General features: G+C 47.6%; 1 long non-coding RNA gene across 2 annotated transcripts; it reads left to right on the top strand.

Moving 5' to 3' along the window:
* The first annotated feature begins 9,607 nt into the window (after positions 1–9,607).
* LOC102901789 lies at positions 9,608–20,833 on the top strand. Of its 2 annotated transcripts, XR_006585171.1 has the most exons (3): positions 9,608–9,733; positions 18,298–18,432; positions 18,896–20,833. It is a non-coding gene; the product is annotated as an uncharacterized LOC102901789 (long non-coding RNA). The 2 variants fall into 2 exon arrangements; XR_002745314.2 differs by lacking the exon at positions 9,608–9,733 and having other exon boundaries at positions 14,992–18,432.
* Positions 20,834–21,562: the final 729 nt, after the last annotated feature.

Raw genomic sequence — 21,562 nt, 5'->3', positions numbered from 1 at the left:
TCGGGTACATGACATCTTTGGTCCTGGGCTGGGCTCCCGGGAGCAGGGAGAATGTGTAATTCATCTGCTCATATTATGTGTCATAAGTAGTGGGTTTGGGGATGATGTTAGAGCAGCAGTCTCGTTGCCATTCTATGATGAATGACTCTATTAGTTAAGATATAGGTTCAGCTTTTTTTTTCTTTTATTTTTTTAAATGTTTATTTATTTGTGTGTGAGAGAGAGAGAGAGAGACAGAGCATGAATGGGGGAGGGGCAGAGAGAGAGGGAGACACAGAATCTGAGGCAGGCTCCTGGCTGCGAGCTGTCAGCACAGAGCCTGACGCGGGACTCGAACCCACGAACTGTGACATCATGACCTGAGCCGAAGTTGGACGCCTAACTGACTGAACATCCAGGTGCCTCGGGTTCCGCTGTTTGTAGCAGAGACCCAAAATGATAACGGCTGAAATAAGTTAGAAATTTCTTAGTTGTTTGCATTAAAAAAAAAAAAAAAATCGCCCACGAGGAAACTAGGTCTACCAGGTAGCACTAAAATATTTGGAATCCAGGCTCCTCCCATCTTGCTGCTCTGCTCTCTAGAACGTTGCCCTTACCTATGGAGTATAAACTAGATTATCTGCCATGTTTCTGTCCAGACCATCGGAAAAAGAAAAAGGGGAAGCAGAGGTCCCCCACTTCCATTTGAGGCACGACTGGGACGTTATACACTTTACTTCCACTTATATCCCATTGAGAACCTCATCTTAGGGTCCCAGCTAGCCAATGGTGTGCCAGGACCCACTCGTAGGGCACGTGAAAACACGTTGTGAACATTTCCTCCTAACTCCATGTTTGGCGAGTCATGCGTAGTAGCTGCAAATTAGCTATGGGCGAATTAACACTACAGATAGTAATTAGGACTTTCTTTTTCTTCCAGAAGAACTGATAAAAATTTACCAGTAATCCACTGCACCTAGCTGCAAGAGAAGCTGGAAAATGTGCTCTTTTTGTTTGTTTGTTAGTTTCTTTTTCTTTTTCCCCCCCGGGCAGTCACACTTTCAACTAACCATTGTGTATCCGGTAACTAGGAGTTGTATTTCTATAGAAGCGACAAATGGATATTTGGAAACAATCAGAAGTCTCTATCAACATGACATCATCTGGAAACAGGAAAATGAAAATTGGGAAACCTGTTTTTAACCGTGAGAGAACAGATATACCTGTAAGAGTGTGTAGGTGGGGCTTATCACTGCCATCTCCAGTCTTGGAGTGCCAGGTGAGACAGAAGTTCAGCTTATATGTGTGGACTCAAGTATAGACATCAGGGTGGAGGTTCCGGGAGTCAAATTCTACCCAGTTTGACTGCTGTCACTGTCCAAAAACGCAGCATTGGCTCCCACCACCGTAAGTGTCCCAGGCAAGAGCCGAGCCATCATTTTACAAAGTCTCCAAAGAGAAGAGTTCATTTGGGGTGGAGGGTGCCCCACCCATCTCCAAGTGCATCCTTCAGCCTCAAGGACGCTTCTCCTGACCCCTCAGATTCTTAGGGCTTCCAGGAGTTTCCTTTGCTCCGCTCACCACAGTTGTAACTATGAGCACCATTATTGGGTTCATGTCCGTCTCCTCAACGGGATTGTAGGAGCAGGAACTATGTTGTCCCCCCCACACTGTATCTGCTGCGTGGGGCCGAGGCCATGGCCACAGTGGGCACTGGTGAAAGGCGAGGGAACGGAGGACGGATGCTGTGAAAGCACCTTGCAAACCGCTCACGATGATTATTCTTTAAAAACGAGGTACTTAGGGGCTCCTGGGTGGCTCAGTCGGTTGAGCGTCTGACTTTGGCTCAGGTCATGATCTCCTGGTTCGTGAGTTCGAGCCCCGTGTCAGGCTCTGTGCTCACAGCCTGGAGCCTGCTTCGAATTCTGTGTCTCCCTCTTTCTCTGCCCCTCCCTCACTCATGCTCTGTCTGTCTCTCTCTCAATAATATAATAAATAAATGTTAAAAAAAAATTTAAAAACAAGGTACTTAGGTATAAAACAGAACAGAAAGCAAGTGAAGGAAGTGGTATAAAATACTACCAGACATTGAGGGGAACTGAATTTGATTCCAAGCTTCCTGGAAACAAAGTATAAAAAGAGAACACGCTGGGTTACTGAATTTTCTTTTTCTAACGGGCAAAACACATGAAATCCTCTGCAGAAGGCAAGTTTTCCCAGTGATTGATTAAAATGAGACTACTCTTTGCTCCCAGTTAATGTGTAAGCGTGATCAAACCTCTCCTGGCTCCAAAAAGACAGAGAAAGGACACAAAAGCTCCCTTCACCCCCCTCAGCAGCTGTCCTACCCCCCCCCCCCCCCTTTCCTTTCTACCCAGTCTACGCTGGCTTGTCTTCTTCACCACCCATTGGTGGATTGCCGACCGCACCTTGTTTCTGCCCCCCCCCCCCCCGCCGCCCCCCTTGTACCTGAGCTGCCATCATGTCATGAAAGGCAACAGCAAAGCTGTCCCGGTCTGTCTAAAGCTCCCATCTTTACTGCAGTAGACATTTCTTAATTATTTGAAACTCTTGTCCTCACTAGATCATGTCCCTTGGTTGTGTGACAGCAAACTATACTGGTTTTCTTCCTGTCATCCTAAGTGCTCGTTCTCAGTCCCTTTGTAGGTCTGTTCCTCTATTAAGGTTGGCATTCCTCAGGTTTTCAAAGTTTTTCTCTTTGACCCCATGCATTCCTCCCTCCACATACTCTCCAAGGCAAATGTTATCTGCTCTCATGGCTTTAGTTACTGTCTAGATTCTGATGACTCCCAATTTTAGATGGGATCAGATGGGATTACTGACCTGAGCTTCAAACTCACGTCTTTAACTTCCTTCTGGATACCTTGTAGGCCCCTCAACCCCAGCTGGCCCCGAATGGAGCCAAGATTTTCCCTCCTCTCTAACTTTATTCCTTGTGTGTTCCCCACCTCAGTGAAGGGCCCTGCCTTCCACCCAGCTTCTCAAGACAGAAATCTTGTCATCATCCTTAACTCCTCCCTCTCTCCGACCCCTCATCCCCCCCATTGTCAACCACCAAGTGCTATCAGCCTAACTCCACTGATTGCTATCATGAGAGTCGCTCCCTTAGTGTAGGCCCCTGGGTTTCTGCCACAACTCTTACTTAACCAGCTATGCCCGGGGCCTGCCCTCCAAAGTGGTCTTTCTGAAGCAACACTTGGAACTTGTACCTGCCTTGCCTCAGACTTATCAGTGGCTCTCCAGGACCTCCAGGATAAAGTCCCAACTCCATAATGAGGCTTAAATATGCCTGGTCTGACCCCTTCTGCCCCTTCTTACCTTCCAGACTTTTCTTTTTCTTACTCCCAAGCCCCAGCCCCCTCACCCCCACAAGCTGAACAGCAACTGCTCTCCACGGCACCTGGCTCTCTCTTGCCTCAAGGCCATTGCACATGCTGCTGCCTTCCCTACCCATTCCTCCACACGTGTCCCGGATTACTGCAATCACCCATTTACTCACAGCTCAGACCAAGTGACTTTTATTCTTTCAGGCCTTCAGTAAATACTTGCTGGGCAACAAACCGTGTGCCAGGCACCGTACAGGCACTTGTAATATAGCAGCAAACAAGGCACATGTGGCTTCTGCCCCTATAATCCTAGTCCAAGAGGCTTTCCTTGATTTTCCAAGACTGTGTGGGTCTCCTGTAGAACCCTGTCCTCACCCCACAGGCCACTCTCTCCAGGGTATTTTAATGCCTTTTAAACCAGGGTACAAACTAGATCAACAAACTTTTCTGTAGAGGGAGAGATGACAGATAATAACTATATTAGGCTTTGCAGGGAATCCAGTATCTGTCAGAGCTACTCAACCCTGCAGTTGTAGAGGGAAAGCAGCCACAGATAATACGTAAATGAATGGGCGCGACTGTGCTCCATGATTTTATTTACAAAAGCAGATAGTGAACCAGCTCTGACCATTGGGTATAGTTAATTGAGCGCTCATCTAAAGAGCTAAACTAGGATGCTCTCTTAAAAAAAAATTTTTTTTTTGATGTTTATTTTATTTTTGAGAGGGAGAGACCAGAGCGTGAGCAGGGGAGGGGCAGAGAGAGAGAGGGAGACTTGGAATCTGAAGCAGAGTCCGGACTCTGGGCTGTCAGCATGGAACCCCATGCGGGGCTCAAACCCGTGAACTGTGTGATCGTGACCTGAGCTGAAGTCAGAGGCTTAACTGACTGACCCACCCAGGCTACCCTCAGCTAGGATGTCCTTATTCCCCTTTGGATTCACAGTGCCGGCATGGGGCTTGACATAGAGGCTTTCCTACAAAAGCGTGTTGGGTGAATAAGTGAATGGCGGTAAATGAACAAATTAGGACAGACCTGTTTACTCTTTCTCATGTGGCCGTATCTCCTTGGTCACATTGTGCTCCACATTCACTCTATGTAGTCAGTGAACCCTCAGTGAGATGGCTTTCGTCTATTGTGCTCAGCTCAACCCTTGTGTTGTGCAAATATCATGTCAGAAGTTTCAGTTCCTTTGATGGTAGTGGTCAAGTTTTGAGTCCTTTGTCACTACCCCCCTACTATTGGCCACAGCACCCTGGTTTGTTTGTTTGTTTGTTTTTTCTAGATATGATAGCTAAATATTGGAATATCCGGATATGCTTCATACCATTCCTTATAGACTTTAGTCATTTTGTTTGTGTGTGTGCAGATGTATTCATCCCTCTGTTTTACACATATTGATCTAAACCTACTTTAAAACGTTGCTGGAGGGGCACCTGGGTGACTAAGTCGGTTGAGCGTCTGACACTTGATTTTGGGTGAGGTCATGATCTTATGTGGGATCGGGCCCCGTGTCAGGCTCTGTGCTGACAGCATGGGGCCTGCTTTGGATTTTCTCTTTCCCTCTCTCTCTTTCCCTCTCCTCCCCCTCCTCCCCGCCTCTCTCTCTCTCAATAAATAAACAAACATAAAACAAAACTTTTCTGAAGAAGGTAAAATATTAGGAAAAATTTAATTACATCTATGCACAGAGCATCTATTGTGCCTAGCAGAAGCTTCTGCATGCAGTGGGGACAAAGATAACTCAGATAACACTAAGAGGCTTATATTGCAGAGAGGATATAAGAAGGTGACTAAATAATGTTGGTTCAATGTCAAAGTGCTAAGTTTTTTGAGAAAGGGATCAGCAAAGCTCTGGAACTTGCATAGGAGGTGACATTTATTTTCAGCCAGAGATCAAAGAAGGCTCTGAGGGAGAAATATGCAACCTGGACATGGGAAGGCAAGTATGTGGATACTCATATGGCACTAAAGGGCCTTCAAGACAGAGGAAAGTATAGGCATACCCACAAGTTACTAGAAAGCAAGTTTTAATGAAGCTATGTCCAGGCACTGGCTGATAAAAGTGCAGCCAACCCCTTCAAGAAGATGCCAAGTCCATTCTGGTCTGGAATGCATTGATAATTGGGACATTATGCTCAGAGGCTGCAAATTGACATTCTGTCGTCATCCCTCTTGGAATAGAAACCCTGATCCTTTAAAGTAATTAGCACCAATTTGGAGCATGGGTGCAAAAATAAATCACAAGTGTCCAAAAACAGATACATTAAGATCAATGGTTAAGAAGCCAATGTTCTTATTAGCTCCTCCCACGTAAACAAAATCAGAAGCAATTAGCATTTAAAAATAGAAAAGGAGAGTTCACAGTGCCTACTGGAAAATTAGTGTTTATATAGATGTCCACAAGCATGATTTCCACTCACCTTTCCTGATCTCTGTCAGGTTTCTTCCACGGCTAGAGGATCAGTGCTCTTTCTTGGGGGGTTAGGAGCGAGAACCGCGACTTTGTGCGTGTTTTCCTGGTGGGAGCGGAGAGCTGTGTGTCTGCTTACAAACAAACAGGTGCGGCTTCACCTCCCCAGCCCTACCTCTTCATCGTACCTCACTGCCTCCTCTGCATGGACGAGAAGGGGATTTGCTGTGCCTCAAGACTGTCAGCAGATCTGTCCCCAGAAGCCCACTTGCACAAAGCAGAGTTAACCTTTGCTAGTGGGACAGCCACCTGTTGGAGAAAGCCTCAATGTCCCATCCTGAAAAGGTAGCAGTTCCCAGGGACTGACCAGGGCATATTCAGGAGTGGCCCTTGTCATGCACTCTAGAACACAGTAGGCCTCGGTCAAGGATGGTGCCTCACTGCCGATACCCGTTGTGAGTATGGGGAGGCAAGCTGGCCGTGGAGCCCTCGAGTCACTGAGGCAGAGATGGAGGGAGGTTTGGTGAAGTAAAGCACACTGGCAGCTGGCTCACGGTTCTCCCTCTTAAAGACATAACCCGCATCTTCTGTCTTCCTCTTTCTATCCGCTTACTTGGAAAGATGTGGTGAATGGAAGAGTGGGGGATGGGGGATGGGACGCAGGTATTTTTCTGCCGCTCATTTACAAAGTGGGTGGAAACTTCCCCCATTCTTTCTTCCCCCAAAGACTGTGGCTCTAGGAACACCGGACTACCATGGAGAACACAGACGCTCCGCTTGGCAGGCACAGCAGAACCTACCCAACTGCTATCCATCTGAGAAATGACCATCACACTTGAAGTTGGTGGGACCTTGGAATAATTAAGGGCTAAAGGAGAAAGCATTTGTGCAGAGTGGCGTGGTAAAGACAACCGCGATTCAACCTCTTGGGTCTGCATCCTCTTTCTGCCTTGCCTTTCTTCCTCTAGCTTTGGGACGCCTGACCTGGAATCGGGGTTGAGGGGTTGACGAATTTACATCCACTTCAGATACAAATATCAGTAGAGTTTTGTAGTGGAGGGAAGGCAGGGAGTGGACTAAATCTTTGACCATTCGTTTTTGTTAGGGCTTCACTCATTTTTTCATATTTTCTTTTCCCAAATTATTTTTTCCCCTTGTGATTAATACTAGTCCCCACTGACCAGCTTGCACCTACTTTTTTTTTTTTTTTTCAAAATGTAAGAGCTTAAATATCTCCTTCTTGTGTATCTTCCCATCTGCCAGTCAGTCTATATTCCAACACCTCATCCATACTTTCCTTAGCAATTACCTCAAGCTTGTCTACTTTCCCTGTGTACAGGCCCATTTCCTCTGTTAAGCTATAGCTATTTGAGAACTGGGAACATATTTAGTATCTATTAGTATCCCAGAAATTCTGCTCAGTTGTTTATTGAATAAACAGGTACTTCTTCTGTATCCAGATTGTGTCCTAGAAGCCCCCTCGAGTGATGATAGGCTTAGTGGTGGCCTCCATTTTCTCCTTAACGGGGAACAAGGAAAGGTCAGAGAATGGGAAGATCTGTCTTGGATGCATTGGATCCCCCCTTATGTCTCTATGGTTGTAAACTCAGTGCTCAGCCATGACCACTCATGTGTGATCAGAGTATACAAGAGGGATTCTGCCCAGGCTTATGGGATGGGGTGAAAAAGCAAGAAGTCGACTCCTAAACTTGGGTTTGCCAGTCTCAGCATGAGGGAATACCAGAACCAACCCCCCACTGGCTTTGGCCAGGAGCCTGAGTGTTTTCTGTGCATCAACATTGGTCAACCTGGCCTTTGGAACGGGATGCTGGCAAGGGTTCAGTGCAGGCGTGGTACCTGAAACAATTTTGGATAGAGCGGGAGACTGTATGGCCTCTTTGCTCAGAGCTTGGACGAGGAGAAGGAGGGGGAGATAATACAAAGAGTTATTTGACTTCTGTCCAACAGTGCAGGCAGGAGAGCAAAGGGGAGGCTTCTCAAAAGTTGTTGAAAGAAGAATTGGCATGGGGATAGGGAGCGAGAGGAAGTCCTTTTGGACAGGGGAGAGAGAAAGAGCCTGGCCTGAAGGTGGAGGAATGAGAGACAGAGATATAAAAAAGAGAACAAATCAAGGAGGGAATGGAAGGAAGGAAGAAAGGAGGAAGGAAGGAAGGGAGGAAGGAAGGAGGGAGGGAAGGAAGGAAGGAAGGAAAGGAAAGGAGGGAGAGAGGAGGGAAGGAAGGAAAGGAGGAAGGAAGGAAAGAAGGAGGGAGAGAGGCAGGAAAGGAGAAAAAGAGGAACAGAGAAAGGCACAGACATCCAGAGAGAAAATCAGAACTAAATTGGAAATGAGAGACAAATTGGGGGAAGGAAAGAGAAGTGGGGAAGCAGTGAGGGAGTGTGGGTACACACACAAGGTACGGGCAGCTGAATGCAGGCCCGACCTGCTCAGCTCAGGAGACTTTCTTTTGTGAGCCTGGCACAGGGACGATCTGTACACAGAGGAAAATGTGCTGACTCTTGCCCAAGGCCTGTGGGAGGACAGGACAGATCAATTAACCTGGGTGGGGCTCTCCTGTGCCAAGCCTGGCACTCTCAGTTCTCAGTGCCCAGCCAGGCCAGACCAAGGGCTCTCACGTGACCACTAGCCATTAAAGGGCCGTCAGCTGCAGGGAAGAATCAGCCTGGTACTCAGAAAAACCCTCTCCCCGTGCCGATGTCACCTCCACCGGCCCAGCTATCCCCAATCTGCCAGGCCCAGCCCCGCACCCAGGTCGACCATGCCCCTTGGCCTGGGGAAACCGGCCACTGGGAATCTGAACTGACTTTGAGGCCCCTCTGGGGGCCAGCAGGGCCCGGTACCTCCAACGGATGGAATGATCCTGGAGCATATTTGTGAGTGGAACAAGAGGCTTCTGGAGCAGAATGTTCCCACAGATCTTAGCTGTGGGGGGGAGGGGGGCATGACTGATTCCATTTTAAGGACAAGCAAGTTTTCCAGGAAGGGCACATTTGAGCACAGCGTCAAAGGTTGGGTAGGATTGCCGGGCAGGCAGAGAAAGTGGAGGGATCCTAGGTCGTGAGAAGCACAGGTAAGAGTGGAAAGGTGGTATATCTGTGCTTCAGGCTCATCGGGAAGATCAATGGGAGCTGACACGCAGGCCTGGAGGAAATAAGGCTGGGATGCAAGCGGGCCCAGATAAGGACAGACAAACATAAAGGCACAGAGACAGTTGTCAGGAGGGAGCTTGGAGGTGATACAAATCTTTTTCTCATTGTATTTCTTTTTAATGTTTATTTATTGTTGAGACAGAAAGAGACAGAGCATGAACAGGGGAGGAGCAGAGAGAGAGAGGGAGACCCAGAATCCAAAGCAGGCTCCAGGCCCCGAGCTGTCAGCACAGAGCCCCGCGCGGGGCTCGAACTCACGAGCTGTGAGATCGTGACCTGAGCCAAAGTCGGACGCTCAACCGGCTGAGCCAGCCGGGAGCCCCTCACTGTATTTTTATTTTTTTATTTTTATTTTTTATTTTTTTTTTTTAATTTTTTTTTCAATGTTTATTTATTTTTTTGGGACAGAGAGAGACAGAGCATGAACGGGGGAGGGGCAGAGAGAGAGGGAGACACAGAATCAGAAACAGGCTCCAGGCTCCGAGCCATCAGCCCAGAGCCTGACGCGGGGCTCGAACTCACGGACCGTGAGATCGTGACCTGGCTGAAGTCGGACGCTTAACTGACTGTGCCACCCAGGCGCCCCTTTATTTTTAGCTTTGTATGTGTATGTGTATGAAGTAGAGGAAGAGGATGTGACAGCAACTCAAATCTTTTTGACCTACGTACGCTGTTCCTCTCAAGATACTGACTGCTTTACCTTGTGTGGTGGCCGGTCTTCTGTCTTCTTCGGAGCCTTCCCTCCTATCTCAAGTCCTCATCCACCCCTCCAGATGGCCCCTGGCATAGTCCACTGGCCCTGCTGGGCCTCCTCCAGGCACTGGTATGTATCAGAGAACATTAGAGCCTTCTATCCTGCTTCCTCGGTAGGCAGGTGTTCGTTTAAACTTGAAAAGTTCTAAAGGCACCAAAAAGTTAAAATTTCTCTCAGGGAGTTTTTTTTTTTTTTTTTTTTTAAATTACATAACGAAGTGAAAGTTTCCTCATTTCGTCTGTTAACATTTATCAGTCAAGATATTTTCCTCAGTTAAATCAAATATATCTCCTTCTACATATATATGTACGTGTGTGTATATATATACATATACTCACACACGTATTTATAGAAGAGAAATTATGCTTTACATATTGATCTGTTTTGTATTTAAAAATATATTGTGAAAAAGTTTCCAACTTCATACCTCATACGCGGTCTCGTCCGCAGACTAGATATACCACAAGTTTTCAACTATTTTTCGTGTTCATAGACATTTAGGATGATGCAACCTTTTTGCCTTTACAAGTGATGCCTCTGCAAACATCCTTGCACATGAACCCTTCTGTACTCTTGCCATGATGTCCATAGGATGGACTCCTAGAGGTCAGGTTGCTAAGTCAGAGCCCGCACATTTTGCATCTTACTAGGAATTACCTCATTCCTCTTTAAAAAAAAAGGTTGTACTGGGGCGCCTGGGTGGCGCAGTCGGTTAAGCGTCTGACTTCAGCCAGGTCACGATCTCGCGGTCCGTGAGTTCGAGCCCCGCGTCGGGCTCTGGGCTGATGGCTCAGAGCCTGGAGCCTGTTTCCGATTCTGTGTCTCCCTCTCTCTCTGCCCCTCCCCCATTCATGCTCTGTCTCTCTGTCCCAAAAATAAATAAACGTTGAAAAAAAAAATTAAAAAAAAAAAAAAAAAAAGGTTGTGCTAAGTTGACACTCCAACAAACCGCGGAATGGAGTGCCTCTTCCGCACTCGCTCTCCTGCCCTGGAACTGCCTCGTCGCTTGGTGGGTGAAGAGATGCCACAGGGAGAACTGGCAGCTGTCTAATAATACACGCATAGGTATCGGCAATGCTGGCGCCGAGATTTCGGCTCTGACGTCACCATGCAAGGAAATGCGTGTGAAATATTAAGAACAGTGCCCGGCACAGTGTAGGTGCTCACTAAATGCCGGTTGTTGCTATCATTGAAGCATACTGCCTCGATGGCGATTTATCAGAAGCTTGAACAGCAGGTTCGGTGTGGAAGAGAACCGGAGAGGAGAGAGAACAGAGGCAAGGAGGCTCCAGGTGGCTCTGCCCAGACTGGGCGAAATGCCCCTTCTTTCTGTGTCCCCAGCACTGTGCCTACCTCTTCACACGAAATGTGATTAGCTGATTCATTGTCCACCATAACACTGTCCCTAGAGGACAAGAGGTACGTTCTCTGACGTCAGATGGTGACCACCTATGGGCCGGGATGCGGTGGTCACACTTAAATACCTAAAGGGAATTTGAAGGGATAAACTTCTGAGTTTGAGACTCTCTCTATTAGTTGCTTAATGCCTGCAAGTTACCAAGAAAGAGGCACTTATTGTTACATCATAAATTACCATGTGATTTTTTTTTTCCCATGTGAGTCTCCTCTCCTCAATTAGGATGCGGCCCCTTTAAGGAGGAATCATATCTTAAACTTCTTCGATCTTCCACCATGACAGCTAGTGGGCTAAGGAGGCACGCAGGAGGCACTCAATACATACAAAGTGGGGAAAAGTAACGGAACTGGTTTTGGGCGTGGTTTGAGGAAGCCAGTCCCTTTGCTTTAGAGCCAATGCTTCATGTTGGTTGATTAAATCACCATGTGGCTATTTATCTAAAAGTCCATTTCACCTTTGCAAAGAGATAACGGTATTCTCAAGCCTTCCCTCCAAATGGCCCCTCTGCTGCAGACATTCACCAAGGCATGTTCCCCATTCTTAAGCTACAAGTTGTGCATCTGGGATGGGCCAGAGACCAATGTCTGGGGAAATGGGATTATAGAAGGTAACAGCCACTGGGAGGATTTGGCCCCAAAGCTGAGGACTCTTCAATCAATATGTATGACTTTCAGAATTCCTATTTTAATCAGCGAAACGGAAATGAAATTCCAATGTAGCTTTTAGTTTAAAAAAAAAATTACAAGTGGTATATGATATTCATGCATACCATTTCCTCTGAAATTCTTTTTAAGAATTGAAGAAAATAACCATATAACATACTGGAAAGAACACTAGCCTAGGCATCCAGAGATTTAATTCCATGCCCTAAATTTATCACCTAGTAGCTATGTGATCAAAAGCAGTCACTTCCCCCATCTTACCTCATTTCACTCATATATAGAATGATATGTAAGCTCCCCTTTAGCTCCAGTAATAAAGGAGTCCATAATTCCCTAATTAGTGTTGAAGGCCCATCCATCCATCTATCCATCCATCCATCCATCCATCCTTTCCATAAATACCTACTTGATTCCTACTTGTGCTATGGCCATGCAATTCAAGTCTTCTGCTTTGGGTTGGTAGACTGATGGCATCATCCCCCTTCCAAGCACCCGGAGTCAATATCTTGTATAAATTCTGACCCTCTTACTCTCTCATCCACTTCACCTCCAACCAGTCCCAAGTGTTTATTCTTTCTCTGTGTCTCTCTGGACCGTCCCATTCTTTCCATGCCCGCTCCGCTGATCCTCTTCCAGCCTCCCCAGCTCTCACTTGAGCTTCTCCAAGACTTCCTAAGTGATTTCCCAGCCTTCAGACTCTTCCTTCCCAATCCACTCTACATTCTGTGCTTATAGTTATCTCCAGTCTTTCATTTTAATCAACATCTTTTGAAAGTTTGTTGAATGTAGACCCTGTATCTGAACCCTTAAGGAGCTCACAATCAGGAGAGGAAGGCAGACAAAATCAAAGGTTGAGGACAATATGATGCCCGGCTGCCATGGTGGAGGAGTGCTCAGACGGTTAGATTTCTTTGCTTCTTCTGGTAAGGGCTTCCTTCCCAGTTGTTCCCTCTTCCATGCATCACACAGCGCTTTTTTTTGCTTCTAGCATCCCAGTCATCAAATCCTTTTATCATTCATTCTCTACTCTCTCTTCTTAACCAGACTGAGCTCCTGATGGCAGGATCTAGTCAACTCAAGCGGTCCTTCTAAGTCACAAGCCTTGGGTGGCTCTCTTTTGCCTTCAGGGGGAAGTCTAAACCTTGATGTTGGGTATTTAAAGCCCTTTAGAGTCTGGATCTATCTTTCTAATTGACTCTGCTAATCAGCCCATATTGGGTCCCATCCCAATCCCAGACCCCCTTCCTCCTACCCAACCTCTAGAATATTCTCTGTTAGTGACACACCGTAGCTTGACCACACCCAGTACTTTCACATTCACTGCCTTTGGGTAAGCCAGTCCCTCTTCTGAGAATACCCAATACCCTTTCTCTCCCTTGCTTCCCTGCCTCCAGGGATTCACCTATCCTCTGCTTGAGGCCTAGTTGAAATTCTGCTTTTTCCAAGAACCTGCAGAGAATCAGGCCTACTCATTCAGAATTAATTTTTACCTTTCAAATATTCCTTACAGCAAATGCTCTAACGCATGGGTGGCCCATCTTCTGCAGAGATTTTTGTGAACCCTCCTGGGTACTTCCTACGTTATGAGCTCCCGGGAAGAGGTGCCCACGTCCCATGGGTGTTGGGATCCTTTGTAGCACAGATCACACAGCCTGTACCGTACTGTACTGAGGCTCACTCTGTACTGAGCAGTCGTCACATGCCGGGTACCGCACAGGCTCTATGACATTTCATCCTCACAACAGACCAGGAAACTGGGCTCAGAGAGATGCTGAGTAACCTGCCCAAGGCATCAGCAGGTACGTAACACAATTTAGATTTGGACACAGGCACCTCACAACAACCAGCCTACACTGCCTCTCTACAAGGGGGCACAATAAGTGCTGACGGGTTTTACAGCCATTTAAAGGAGAAGTGGAAGGTATACTTAACGAGCATATCCTGATTCCCTAGGGAGATTTCTGAGAGTTCTCTCTCTCTTTTTTTTTTTTTTTTAATGAGTTGGCATCTGATACTGCCCTTGAAGACTGAATAGAAGGTTGACAAAGAAAAAAAAAAAGTAAGAGCATTCTAGTAAGAGAATAAGATTTGCGTTAACTCCCTGATAAAAGTGAATAAAGGGTGTTTGAGGGGAAAAGATGTGAGCTACATACGGACTCACTTCCCCCATCAGACTATAGGCAACTGAGGGAAGGAAATGTCCCGGTCGGTCGTCGTGCTTGGGGCTATACTTCTACTGCCCTTGGCAGAGTCTCATACAGAACACGTGTTGAATACGTATTTTGTATCAGTTTAATATTTTGTATCAATTAACCAAATCTTTTGTATCAATAAATACTATCCAAGCGTTCTGTGTTCATATCATTTGACACTCACTCTTGGCTAGAATGCCGCAAACCTTAAGGGCCTTTGTGAAGGCTTGAGAAGTCTAAACCCAAGCTTTCAGACCCTGAAAGTGAAACCTCCAGGCACTAGAAATTTCACTGACCAACCCAGTTTCACTGACTGACTGAGTAAAAAACAAACATTAAAGTGACAGAACGAGCTATGAAAAATCAAATATGAAAAAAATGTTTCAGTTCCAAGAAACTTAGGTATTTTCAGTAATGTGCCTCCTGCAGGGAAACCTGACGCCTGGGGTGGCATGTCAGTTTCATTTCCAGCTTTGACCTTCTGTCTTCTAAGGAGAGAGGAAAAGCCCCTCCACCCAACAGCTGTGCAAGGGGCCTGGGTCTGAAGACACAAAGGGAACTGAGGCAGAGTCTATGAGGTTCTTCCCACATTGTACTGTTTTCTATTAGAATAAGCTGTAGGCAGGTCTGTGTCTGTGAGCACATTCAGATCACAACATTTGTTGAATCAGTGAGTCAGAAAATGGCTTAAAGCGGAGCTACTGAGTGGGGAATTTAGCATGATCAAGTAGAAAATGCATTCGACTTGGGGCCGGACGAGCCTGTTTCTTCTCCGCCACATAGTAGCTGGGTGATCCTGGGCCGTCTGGGCCTCAGTTTCCTCTTTCAGTTCTGACGTATTTGGCAGATCTTCATTATCGTAGGAGGAAAAAACATGCAAACACCTGGAGTTGTTTTTTAAAAGGAGACATTTCTTGGGGCGCCTGGGTGGCTCAGTCGGTTAAGCATCCGACTTCGGCTCAGGTCATGATCTCACGGTCCGTGAGTTCGAGCCCCGCGTGGGGCTCTGTGCTGACAGCTCGGAGCCTGGAGCCCGCTTCGGATTCTGTGTCTCAGTCTCTCTCTGCCCCTCCCCCATCCATGCTCTGTCTCTCTCTGTCTCAAAAATAAATAAACATTAAAAAAAAAATTTTAAAAAGGAAACCTTTCTGGAAAGTTCTCCAGGTACTCGGGAATCTGGGAATTGAAGGTTTTTGCCTTTACTCTAACCCAAGGCTTACCGACCTTGGCACAGTTAGCATTTGGGGCTTAATACTTCTTTGCTATAGAGGCTGTCCTGTGCATTGTAGGATGGTTTGCATTGTCTCTGATCTCTACTCACTGATGCCAGTAGCATGCACTTCCCTCTCCCCAGCAGTGGCAACCCCAAAACGTCCACAGACACTGCCAACCGTTCCTTGCAGGCAAAATGATCCTCTGTTGGGAACCGTAGCCCCTGAGTTGCATTCCCAGCTCAAACTGATGGAGTCCTTAGAATAATGTAGCTGGGGATGGAGTGGGAGGGTGTGGAGAGCAGACACAGAGCCTCCCTCCACTTCTTAAAAAAAAATTTTAGTGTTTATTTATTATTTTGAGAGAGAGAAAGAGAGAGAAACAGAGTGCAGGCTCCAGGCTCTGAGCTGTCAGCACAGAGCCCGACGCGGGGCTTGAACTCACAAGCCCTGAGATCATGACCTGAGCCCAAGGTGGATGCTCAACTGATTGAGCCACCCAGGAGCCCCTTCGCTCCTAAGAACCTAGGGATGGGGTGTCCCTGGGACCTAAGGAAAGTCAAAAGCGCGTGTAGTCTGGAAGCAGGAACTTGGCATCTGTGTTTCTGCATTATCACTGACTGCCTGTGTGACTTCCAACAAACTGCTTAACTTCTCTGAGCCTCAGTGTCCTAATGGGTTCCAAGGAAATGATACCTCTCCTCTATGAATCTTCCACTAGCCTCCCCACCTCTCCACACCACGGAAAAGGGGAAAAGGGGGTTCAGAGGACTAAACGTAATGCACGTGAAAGCTCTGTGGGCTAAAAGCACAAGACAAGTATGTATGTCGTTCTAAAGATGTTTTTTTAACTGAGGAAGCACCAAAAAATCACTTTCTTCCTGGATGACTTTTCTGTCCAAAGCAGTAATGGTAACCTTGCAGGCACCACCACAGCGGTAGTGAAAACAAATAATGGAGAGCAATTCTCAAGGAATACTGCCATAGCTTCCAGGCTTGATTTCTACTGGGCCATGAGTTAGCATTTGTCTGATAAAAATGAAAGACCTTCTCAAAAAAGATAGCATGCTATCAGGCCCCGGTGAGAATGTGCCATCTGGCCGTTCACATACCCAGAAGTAACTGGGCTCATGCTTGTTCCTTCTTCAACCAAGATACCAACGTGGAAGATGCCCAGGTGACTTGTGTGTTCAGCAACTAAGAACTTCAGGACCAAGAGGGCCCTCTGAGCGGTAGCTGGTTCCTCAGAGCGGGAGCTCCGGTCACAATCAGGCCAAGAGCGGACAGCCCTCCCAATGCGTCTCGCCAAAGCCAAATCACGCCTGGTCCAGGGTTTGACGGTCCTCTCCAGCTGTGGGAAAGCTCACGCCTAGAGCAGCATCCTCCCAAAGCAGCCAGAGTGCCAGGTCAACAGGCCGATGGCTGTCCGGGATGCCTAATTGGCTCAGAAACGATCTCGAATTTCGGATCAGAGACCTCTAGGGTCCAAGTTGGAAGGGATGATACAACTCCGCTTGTAAACGCTTTGGTTTACGGACCACTTCTTCATCCTTTGAGGGTGGTGCAGAATAGTGGCTAAGGGCATTCTCTGTTGAGCCCCGAGTGTGTGTTCCTCCTCTGCTCTCCGCTAGCTGCATGGCTGGGGGCACCCAGTGGGTGCTGGGCAAATGCTAGCGGTACATTCGACGTGCTACATGACGTGCTGCAATCTCCCATTGCAGATGTGGAATCTAAGGTTCGGACAAGTGCACCCCTACACAGCATCCCCACACCCCTTTGCCCTACTCTTTCTATTAAGTCGCTCCTCCTTGTGTTTCTGCTACCTAAATGACATCGGTCCCTCGAGTCTGCTCAAATGCTAGCTGTTCTATAAATTCTGCCTCCAGAACGGAGTTCATCTCAGCTTCCTCCGAGCTGCATAGCACTTTGTTCATAACTCTATCGCGCTGTGGAGCTCACTGGGCCACACTAGGCAAGAAAAAGGACCGAGGCGAGGATGTGACACACTGCAGACTGCGGTAAAGACCAGAGAGAGACGGACACAACGAAGGCACGTTTCGCCCCTGCAGCAACGCGTTCCCTCCTTCTCCTGCCCCACAGTCGGACGCACCACGGGGCCTCTCAAAGCCCTCACCACGTTCTGTTTCCAATCAAAGCTAACTCCACACACACTCTCTTCCCAGGCGGACTACCTTAGGGGGAGGAAACAGCTCAGTGTCACCTCCGCACCCGCCATGGCACATGGCCGAGGGTTGCAAGTGCTGAAGCACGCCTGTTCCACTGATCTGAGAAGAGCTGGCTGATAGTGGTGATGGTGCTGAATGGCGGCAAAGATGACAGTGATAACAGGGAGGTTACCTGAACCGAAACCCAGCCGTCACGAAGGGTGATGTGCGCACGATGTTTCGCTATGACCGAGTGAACAACAAGGGATCCACGAATCAGACCTAGAAACGTAGCCTGCTCGCTGGCCAACTGGAAAGCAATGGAAAATGGAAAAGGCATATGGGCGGCGCCTATCTTATCAGCTTGAGCCCGATCCATAGATTATGTGGCGTAGTGGTGGCATGTGGAAATCATTGAAAAGCCCTGTTGTTACTGTTCATTGAGGAAGATGTAGAAAAGATCCAAAGGTACAGGGAAGAGAAACAGTCACAGTACTATGAAATTTCATGACAGTTCTCTCGCACCTGTCTGATTTGACACAGCTGAGATCAGGCTGATCCTGTGTGTCTCACAATATGTTTTATTTATTCTTTTTGAATAAATAACACACGCTGAAAGTACAAAGCTCAAAAGTCACAAAGAGCCGGGAGTGAAAAGGCTCTCTCCTACTCCTGCCTTCTGCCCACCGTTTTCTCCCAGGTCCCTCATAGATCCTTCCCGAGGAGTCCTCTGCCTACCTCTGAACAGTTGTTTTGGGTGGGTTAATAGTCAGTCCTCAATCCTTCGAGGTCCTCAGAAACCAAAAATTGTCTGTAAGTACGAAGTATGTCCCTAATGTAGCGTGTCTGTGCTGATAAATGATAAAATGTTACCGCCTCTATGACAGTTACACAACCGGAAGCAGATAGTGCCACTCTTCCCAAAGACTATTCTTAGCTGACAAATGTGGTTGGAGGTACTCAACCGAGATACAATCCTTCAACAGGCCCCTGTCCCAAAGATTTCCTGAGATGTTGCCAGGAGCCCACGGTGGCCTAAAAAACGGAGAACTTGAAATCAGAGTCTGTGTGTGTTGGGTTGTCGCAGCTAAGACATGAACGCCAGGCCCGCGTCCCGAAAGGTAGGCCTCTCCTCCTCCCCAGACCAGACCTGGCAAGGACTTCCCTCACACTTTGTTCTGCCCGAGGGTGCTGGGCTTCGAGGTGTGGGAAGAGTGGGTGGGGGAATTCTAGTTCCAGTGAAGCAGTTGAAAGAAAGTCATTTCCACAAAATGTAGCTCAAAATAGAGGAAGCCGTTCTATACTTACCCAAACTTTGTCCCCTGCAAGCTCACCTCCCCACCCCACAGGCAGGGGAGTGGGGCAGCGGCTCCCCGGATTTTCCTTGAGATCCGGTGCTGTGTGCTGCCCCATGGGCTTACGTTGTCACAAATCCTCCCACTCTGAGCAAGCACGCCCACCACCTCATTGTGGATCTTCTTCCCCGTAGGCAGTTTCCAGAGTTTTTCAGGAATCGGGCTACAGTTTGGAAGTTTATTTACCAGTGAAGTGAATTTCTCTCTGCTCTCCTTCCTCTCCTCCCAGAACCCATCTGAGAAAGTTACAGAAGGCATCTCCGATTCACAACACGCCCCCCGCCAACCCCCCACTGAATAACACGTCGTCTGGCAACAGGAGGCGTTTGATTACATTTGGATGGAACGCCTGCATCAACTCCAGTTGTCCCCGAATTGGAACTGCTGGGCCTCACGTGCTGCAGCCAACAGTTTGCCTTCACCCACTCCCCTCTCTGAAATGAACCTTTCTCTGGGAAAACAAGAAACCTACGTGCCATCCTGGGTGAGAGACGAACAATGGCTGCGTCCCAGCATCGCATCCCAAGCGTGACAGGCAAGAGCACACTGAGGGGTTTCCAACGACGAGCCATGCTTCAAGCATCTCTGGAGATGCCCTCTGAACCAGAGGACCCAAATGTTCTCCCCGGAGCCCTGCGGTCTCTGTGTTTAATTCAGTGCGTGGGCCTTAAGTTCTCACTGTGTGAGGTCTAAGGCACCCAGCTTCTGTCCCCTTTAGCAAGCCTCCATAACTTCCCTCCCCATGCTCTGACTTTGCTTAATTGCTGCAGCAGGCAGAGTAATGGCTCCCCAAAGACACCATCACCCTAATACCCAGACCCTGTGACTATGCTATATTACATGGCAAGGGGCGGGCGGTGGGGGTGGGGAGGGGTGGCTAAAGTCGCAGATGGAATACATCTTGCTGATCAGCAGACCTTAAAAAATAGACTCTCCACAGTAGTCTCAAAAATAGAGAGACTATCCACAATATGGTGGCCACCATATTAGTGCAAAGGTCTCCAAATGGGGAGGAGGGAGGCAGAAGTGTCAGACCCAGAAGAGTGACATCAGGAGAAAGACTCGATTTTCCAACTGCCACCTATGAAGATGCAGTAAGGGGCCATGAACCAAGGAATATAGGCAGAAAAATCTGGAAACAACAAGAAACTGGATTCTTCCCTAGAACTTCCTTGGTGTTAACCCAGGGAGGTCTATTCGGACTTCCGACCTCTAGAACCGTAATATTTGTGTTGTTACATAGCAATAGGAAACCAAGACAGTCACTGTGGACTTGCCATGTGCCAGGCCTGGTACCAGATGCCAAGGGAACATTCCCACAGCATGTGGTTTGTACCGTGTATCCGTCATCAGAGTCCTGCAGGGAAACTGAAGCCACGGTAAGAGTTTAAACACAGAGAATCCAATGCAGATCACTGGCTATGTAGGTGATAGCAGAAGTGAAAAAGTCAGTCCGGCTGTTAGCAATAGCAGAGGTTGCTACTAGGCTGGGCTAGAGGGATATAGAGAAGAAGCCATATTGCCAGAGTGCAGAGGTCAAGGTTGCCAGGTGGAAGCTGGATCACGGTGCACCTATCCAGCAGGAGCTGGATGGGACAGAGCCCTGCTTTAGATGTTCCTGAGGCAGAAAGGGAGAGAGATACCTTGCTTTCTCCCTTTCTCCTGCCCTCTGATTTCCTGTCCAGGCCTCCCATTGGCTGCTTCCAGACAGAAGCTAGCTGGCGAAGGGCCTTGGGATATGCAGAGGTCAGCCCTCCTGTAGTACAGAGGGGAGCTGGGGAAAAGCAGTCCGTGAATTAATGGATTTGAAGATGAATAAGCCCAAGACACCTCCTTTCTGCATTGATCATCACGAATCTCGAAGCATAATTACCGTTCAAAATGCAAATTCTTTATGTGACTCCTGAGACCCTCCATAAGCTGGCCCTTCCCTAACTTCTCTGCTCTCACTCTCTACAGTTCCCCCCTTCACTCACAGCATCCCCACCGCACTGGCCTTTGCTCTGTGCTCCACATGCCAGAAAGTCTCACCTGGGACCTTGCGCTTGTGGGTTGTAGCCGCTGTTAGAGAACAAGAAATAAATGTGTTTGGGACTGAGTCATTACATTAACCTGCCTGAACTGAAACAATTTGCAGTGATAAGAATTCTCAATGCCTGGTCCATAATTGGCCCTCGATAGTTCTCAAGAGTTATTATTAAGTGACTGGATTTTAGACACTCGGTAATTTTGGGTTCAGGGGTGCAGTGTCTTTTTCTTATCCTCACTCCTCCCCCACCAAGTTCCCTGAGGACAAGGAAGTCTTATGTTATCTCCATACCTTTGAAGACTTCCATTGGACCTAAACCTTAGTAGATGCTCAAGATGGGTATGTGTTGCTTTGAGTTTCTAGGCAACGTGAGGCAGACATGACTGGCACAGTCCAGTCTAGAAGTTTGACTCATAGGAGGAGTTCAACATTGCTGTAGCTACCAACGTTCATGTAGCTCTTGAGCATTTGCAAAGGGCTCTCCACTTGGTCCTTATACCAGCTCCAAAAAAAAAAAAAAAAAAAAAATTACAATTATGATTCCCGTTTTCCAGAAGATGAATCACTCTGAGCTCACAGGGGTTCGTTATCTTACTCAAGATCTTGCTTTTTCAAGAGAGGAGGCTGGAATTAATTCACTGTTCCAAAATAGTTATGGAGTCCTGACTCGAGGTGCTAGACCCTGGCTGCATCTTCTGCATTTAGTAGGGGCTCAGGAGATATATATAGGAGCCCACAGGTGCAAAGAAAGTGGAGTTAGCTCCCGGAAGATAAAAGGGAGGCCCTCAGTTCCAGCTAAGGACCGAAGACCAAGAGAATTGCCTGTGTCCTACAGCTTGTGTTTAGTGGGGGCCGCTGCCACTGCTC

The sequence above is a fragment of the Felis catus genome, chromosome C2, assembly GCF_018350175.1.
Source record: "Felis catus isolate Fca126 chromosome C2, F.catus_Fca126_mat1.0, whole genome shotgun sequence".
Classification (NCBI taxonomy): domain Eukaryota; kingdom Metazoa; phylum Chordata; class Mammalia; order Carnivora; family Felidae; genus Felis; species Felis catus.
The sequence above is the reverse complement of the archived record's forward strand: the minus strand, read 5'-3'. Positions and strand labels throughout refer to the sequence as shown.